Below are 7,823 nucleotides of genomic sequence, written 5' to 3' on the forward strand. Positions count from 1 at the left end.
AAAACATAATATAGTCGCTGTTGGGCAGAAAACTTGTATCTTCATATTTTAACATTTATCATTAGCTTCAAACTTCATAACTCTGCCCCACCTCAATCTTGAATTCAATCTTTGGAGCATCTCTGCTTGTTTGCACTGCAGTGGTAAATAAAGAACTTTGTTTGAATAAGTACAGCATTTTCTTTACTCAAGAAACACTATATGAAGGTTAATGTTTTATGTATTTGAGGAGCAGAGAAGAGTGTTGAAGTCTTGTGTTGTTAGCCAATACTGTCTTAAATAGCCTCATAAAATGAGATTTTTGACCAAAGAAAAACTGAGCGCCCACATAGCTACAGCTACAATAGATTGTAATAACAGTAGAAGCCTTACGATCCCACTCAGATATTTACAGCACATCCATTTTCTGTGAAGCTGCTTTGAAATGTGTATTATGAAAAGCACTATACAAACTCTACCGCTGGGACCGCGAGCTCAACCAATGGAAGGAGCGCGGCGTGGGAGACCTCAAGATCCTCTTCCACCCCGTCAAGAAGTGCTATCGTGTGCTGATGAGACGCGAGCAGGTGCTGAAAGTCTGTGCCAACCACACCATCAGCCAGAGCATTGAGCTCAAGCCCATGAACACCTCGGCCAACGCGCTGGTGTGGACCGCCACCGACTACGCAGGTACAGACCTCGCACCGCACCCGCTGGAAACTGTGCTTGGCAGTGTTGATCACATGTGTGTTTTCCCCCAAACAGAGGGAGACGGGAAGGTCGAGCAGCTCGCGGCCAAGTTCAAGACTCCAGAGCTGGCCGAGTCCTTCAGACGAGCGTTCGTCGACTGCCAGAGCCTCATGTCACGGGCCGATGGCGCTCAGGTGTCCATGGCCGAGGCGCTTTCACGAGACACCAACCCTGTGGTGTACTTCAGCATGACTGTGGATGGCGAGCCGGCTGGGAGAATCGTCATGGAGCTGTTCGCTCACATCGTTCCCAAAACGGCGGAGAACTTCCGGGCTCTGTGCACGGGCGAGAAGGGCTTCGGTTTCCAGAGCTCCGTCTTCCACAGGATCATCCCAGACTTCATGTGTCAGGTGAGGTCGCACCAGCTTACGCTCATTTGAGGAAGCAAACACAACTGTATATGAAAACACAGCATGTTCCCAACGGACCTTAACTATTACACTAACAAATTCGAGGCCATAAAAGGCCAAAACAACCCCAGGTTTTTATTTAGTACAGTAGCCAGCCTCAATTATCACCCCTGTAGAACTACTGCAGTGCTTTACAACTGTAGGACAGGAAGAGCTAAATAAACTAATGATTGCTTCTAAACCAACAACATGTTTATTAGATCCAATACTGACTAAACTACTGAAAGAGTTGTTACCTGTAGCAGAAGAGCCTCTTCTCAATATTATTAACTCGTCTTTATCTTTAGGTCATGTTCCAAGACCGTTCAAGATGGCAGTTATTAAACCTCTTATTAAGAAACCACAACTGAATCCAAATGAATTAGCAAATTACAGACCCATTTCAAATCTTCCATTTCTGTCTAAAATACTAGAAAAAACTGATATCTATGAAAGATTTCAGTCTGGATTCAGAGCCCATCATAGCACAGAAACTGCGCTCGTTAAAATCACAGATGACTTACTCTTAGCTGCTGACCAAGGCTGTATCTCAATACTAGTTTTAATTGATCTTAGTGCTGCATTTGACACCATAGATCATAAAATACTCTTCGATCGTCTACAAAATTACACTGGTATCCAGCGACAGGCATTAAAGTGGTTTAGATCATATCTATCAGAACGTTACCAATTTGTCTATTTAAACGGGGGAAAATCTTTTTATTCTAGCTTTGTGCACTCTTTTGTATTAACACATGAATAAAAAAGCAACATTTTGCGCACAAAGCGGAGAAAGTAATGTTTTTGTCAAAGACTACACCCAGAACGATGCTCAAATCTCTTGTTTCTGAGTCTTCATGAAGATGTGTAATAGCACCCCCTGGCGCCGGGGTCGCCAACTAGCGGACTCCGGTCCGAATCCGGACCACGAGATGCGTCCATCCGGACCACAAAGCCTTTTGACGTAATGAAATGAATAAATGCCAAAAGCCATTAAAAAAAATTCACATTTATATCAGGCAGCTCAATAGAACCGTTTGGGTCCTATGTCGCCACGAGTTGCGACGACAGTTAACGTTACTATGCTCACCGTTGCTACATTCAGATGCGCGGTCACGCATGCAGTGAAGAAGAGACTGAGAGCAGAAAGCAGCGCGCAAAAACAATGGCATTTTCAAAAATTAGGAAAGTTGACGCTGAGTTTTTCGAGATGAATGGGTGGGAAAAAAAAATTCGTTTATTCTTCCTGCATCCTGTACGAGGCCTGTGTGTCTCATGTGCTCTGATTCTGTTGCGGTTGTCAAATGTGGAAATATTAAATAAAATGTAAATAAAATTCTTGCACTTTTAAATTTTTCCAACACTGGTGGCACTTTATTTTTGTCTGTTTGTGTTTCTGAATGATATTGCTAATGATATTTTACCAGTGCAATTTGAAGCACAGAAGAGAGCAGTGTTCAATATTAGATACATTTAGTTAATTAGAGACTAAACATGTGAATGAACATTAAATGTGTTATGAGATTTCTGATATATATTTTTTTAACGGGGGGTTTGCGTTCATTGATTGTTATTATTTATCTCAGCAGGGAAAAAGCACTTTAAATCTGCACTGAAAATACATTCATTTCAACATCACTAGCAACTAGAGATGAAACATTTTTAGTTCATCATATTTTTGTCAGACATGGTTACTGGTTGAATTTAGATATTTTGTACCAAAGCAACTTAAAGGACATAACAGAACAACAACAAAATGAGATACATTTTGTGAAGGATTACCTATGTTTGCTTTAACAATATGAACAGACATGTTTTGTCCATATAAGAACATATTATATTTTGTTCAATTAAGAACAAATGCTATCTACACTAATTTCTTTAGTCTGGCAATACACATAAATTATTGTTTTTTAGGTATAGAATTGTCCGGACCTCGGCCGGTGAGGAAGGTTCATTTACTGGACCAGCAATTTCAGTTGAAGACCCCTGCTCTAGAGTATAACAGTGAAAACATGGAAAACCGGGAAATTCAGTCAACGGCCGGGAAAGAGTTAAATGGGAGGGATATCGTCTATAATTAAACACTGCTGTCCAAACGAGGCTTCTTCAACACAGGTTTAACACTCTATAATAACTCCCGCTATGAAGCATTAGTAAAACTTCAGTGAATAGTTAATTCATCATTTATAAAGCATTAATAGACATTTATAAACCATTCATAAATACAGCTGTAAAGGCTTTATTCTTGATTCATAAGCATATCTATAATGTGTTTAAAAATTACATTTTTATACTTTATTAATGATCAGTTTATCATTTCTAAATGAAGTATTACATTATTTACAGACCAGTTATTTAGGAGTTGTCAGTGGTTTATCAGATCACATAGAAAGTGTAATCTTTTTATTTAGACATAATAGTTACTCAGTGTGTAATGTAAATAAATGCTTTATTTACATGTATTCCTACTGTATTGATGATTGATTCAGTTATAAAAGCGTATAGTAGTCGTCAGTATTTCTGTGAGCTCATCTAAAGTGAGGACGATTTATGAGATTTAAAGGTCCTGTTCTTCGTGATCCCATTTTTCAAACTTTAGTTAGTGTGTAATGTTGCTGTTAGAGCATATATAATACCTGTAAAATTATAAAGCTCAAAGTTCAATGCCAAGCGAGATATTTTATTTAACAGAAGTTCCCTTTCAAAGCCTACAGCGAACGGCCGGTCTGGACTACATCCTGGTACTTCTGCTTTAATGACGTCAGTAGAGCAGTTTGTCGACTAACCTCCGCCCACAAGAATACGCGAAAAAGGGGGCGTGGTCTTGTTGCTCACTCGTGGAGAAGAGGAAGTGTTGCGTTCGGTTGCGTTTGTGTAGTTTGTTTGTCGCCATGTCGTCGAGACGCTGTTATTTTCATCCCGGAGTCAAATCACCTTTGTTTGGCTTTCCCAGGGCCGCTGTACTTAGAGATCATTGAGCGCATGCATCCCCGTTATGCTGAGAGGCGCGACCTTTCCGGTAACGTGCGCTCTGCGTGCGCTAAACTGCTGTCCAATCACAACACAGGAACCGCTGGCACAATCAGAACTCGTTACGTGTTTCTGAAGGAGGGACTTCATAGAACAGGGAAATCTTTCAAGCCGTTTTGAGGACAGTGAAAACAGCAGTATACAGATAAGTAAATTGTGTGAAAAATACTGTGTTTTTTTACACGCGAAACATGAACACATGTTATATTGCACACTGTAAACACAATCAAAGCTTCAAAAAAACACGAAAAACGGGACCTTTAAAGACTCAGTTATCCGGAAATCAGTCATGCAGAACCGAAATATTTATTTCAAGATGAAAAAATTAAACTGTACAACTGTACTCAAGTCAAGTCAATTGAACTTTATTTACATAGCGCTTTTAACAATGCCGATTGTTTCAAAGCAGCTTCACAGTGTGGAAACAGGAAAATAATGCAGCATAATTTTATTCAGCTGTATAGCCATTCCGGAGAAAACAGTGATGTCATCAGCTCATTTCAATTATCATACAGTGACAATGTGGGCTTTAGATCAGTAATTAGATCAGTAATTTAGTTTATATGGTTAATTTAGTTTAATAATTAGATTTATTTGTATATTTAGTTGAAAAATGTAGTGTCCCCAACTGAGCAAGCCAAGTACTCTTGATATAACATATATAAAAATAAACCTCTTAAATATCATATAAAAATAAACATTCCTCCAGAAACATAACTGTGCAGAGAAATGAAACTAAACCTGTCATATAACAAGACATAAAAATGAGCAGACCCTACACTGGATTACAGGAGTGCCAACATACAACAAATAAAATTTGTATAAAACAATGATAATATAATAAAATATTTCAGAGTGGGAACTCTATCTCAGTCCTCACACATGAGAAAGCACAGGTGTGCAGAATGAGTGAGTTTAGGTTCTGTGTCTCTGTGATCCTGTCCTGTCTCTGTTCAGAAGACAGAGGAGAGTGGTGATAAAACGACTCATTAATGAATTAATAATACTGTAAATCATCAGAACCAATACTTTAAAAATGGAAAAGAAGCAGGTTTTTTAACCAGAACCCTTGTGTTTCTGCTCACCTGTTTCCTATCAGATCAAACTCCTGGAGATTTTTCAGTGCAATGATCCAGAAATGCATTCAACAGCTGAAAACAGCAATAACAAAACACGCATACACACACACACACACACACACACACACACACACACTGTTTTACGCACTTTTATACTGTACAAACTGTACATTCTATCCCCCTACACTAACCCTAAACCTACCCGTCACAGAAAACATTCTGCATTTTTTTGATTGTTTAGTATGTTTTTAAATCTATTTTTATTATGAGGACATATGAAGCACACACACTCACTCTCACACACACTCATTGGGTTTATTGAGGATGCCGTGTCTATGAGGCAATTATTAGATAGGAATATTCAAAAGATCAGAGTCATCACGCCGGAGACGGGTTTATTGAGGATGCCGTGTCGATGAGGCAATTATTAGATAGGAATATTCAAAAGATCGGAGTCATCACACCGGAGACGGGTTTATTGAGGATGACGTGTCGATGAGGCAATTATTAGATAGGAATATTCAAAATATCAGAGTCATCACGCCAGAGACGGGTTTATTGAGGATGCCGTGTTGATGAGGCAATTATTAGATAGGAATATTCAAAAGATCAGAGTCATCACGCCGGAGACGGGTTTATTGAGGATGCCGTGTCTATGAGGCAATTATTAGATAGGAATATTCTAAAGATCAGAGTCATCACGCCGGAGACGGGTTTATTGAGGATGACGTGTCGATGAGGCAATTATTAGATAGGAATATTCAAAAGATCGGAGTCATCACGCCGGAGACGGGTTTATTGAGGATGACGTGTCGATGAGGCAATTATTAGATAGGAATATTAGAAAGATCAGAGTCATCACGCCGGAGACGGGTTTATTGAGGATGACGTGTCGATGAGGCAATTATTAGATAGGAATATTCAAAAGATCGGAGTCATCACGCCGGAGACGGGTTTATTGAGGATGACGTGTCGATGAGGCAATTATTAGATAGGAATATTAGAAAGATCAGAGTCATCACGCCGGAGACGGGTTTATTGAGGATGATGTGTTGATGAGGCAATTATTAGATAGGAATATTCAAAATATCAGAGTCATCACGCCAGAGACGGGTTTATTGAGGATGACGTGTTGATGAGGCAATTATTAGATAGGAATATTCAAAAGATCAGAGTCATCACGCCGGAGACGGGTTTATTGAGGATGCTGTGTTGATGAGGCAATTATTAGATAGGAATATTCAAAATATCAGAGTCATCACGCCAGAGACGGGTTTATTGAGGATGACGTGTTGATGAGGCAATTATTAGATAGGAATATTCAAAATATCAGAGTCATCACGCCAGAGACGGGTTTATTGAGGATGCTGTGTTGATGAGGCAATTATTAGATAGGAATATTCAAAATATCAGAGTCATCACGCCAGAGACGGGTTTATTGAGGATGACGTGTTGATGAGGCAATTATTAGATAGGAATATTCAAAATATCAGAGTCATCACGCCAGAGACGGGTTTATTGAGGATGCTGTGTTGATGAGGCAATTATTAGATAGGAATATTCAAAATATCAGAGTCATCACGCCAGAGACGGGTTTATTGAGGATGACGTGTTGATGAGGCAATTATTAGATAGGAATATTCAAAAGATCAGAGTCATCACGCCGGAGACGGGTTTATTGAGGATGCCGTGTTGATGAGGCAATTATTAGATAGGAATATTAGAAAGATCAGAGTCATCACGCCGGAGACGGGTTTATTGAGGATGCCGTGTCGATGAGGCAATTATTAGATAGGAATATTCAAAAGATCGGAGTCATCACACCGGAGACGGGTTTATTGAGGATGCCGTGTTGATGAGGCAATTATTAGATAGGAATATTCAAAAGATCAGAGTCATCACGCCAGAGACGGGTTTATTGAGGATGCCGTGTTGATGAGGCAATTATTAGATAGGAATATTCAAAAGATCAGAGTCATCACGCCAGAGACGGGTTTATTGAGGATGCCGTGTTGATGAGGCAATTATTAGATAGGAATATTCAAAAGATCGGAGTCATCACGCCGGAGACGGGTTTATTGAGGATGATGTGTTGATGAGGCAATTATTAGATAGGAATATTCAAAATATCAGAGTCATCACGCCAGAGACGGGTTTATTGAGGATGCCGTGTTGATGAGGCAATTATAAGATAGGAATATTCAAAAGATCGGAGTCATCACACCGGAGACGGGTTTATTGAGGATGCCGTGTCTATGAGGCAATTATTAGATAGGAATATTCAAAAGATCGGAGTCATCACGCCAGAGACGGGTTTATTGAGGATGCCGTGTCTATGAGGCAATTATTAGATAGGAATATTCAAAAGATCGGAGTCATCACGCCAGAGACGGGTTTATTGAGGATGCCGTGTCCATGAGGCAATTATTAGATAGGAATATTCTAAAGATCGGTCATATAATAACATTCCTGATATGACTTTACAGGGATGTTCCAATTTGATTATTCTATTGTCACATGACAACGTTACAAAGAGGACATTTGGGACACTAACAGAAAGTTCTCATACGGTTCCCTGTTCGTCAGTTGGGGA

This window comes from Gobio gobio (genome assembly GCF_949357685.1).
Source record: "Gobio gobio genome assembly, chromosome: 7".
NCBI lineage: Eukaryota > Metazoa > Chordata > Actinopteri > Cypriniformes > Gobionidae > Gobio > Gobio gobio.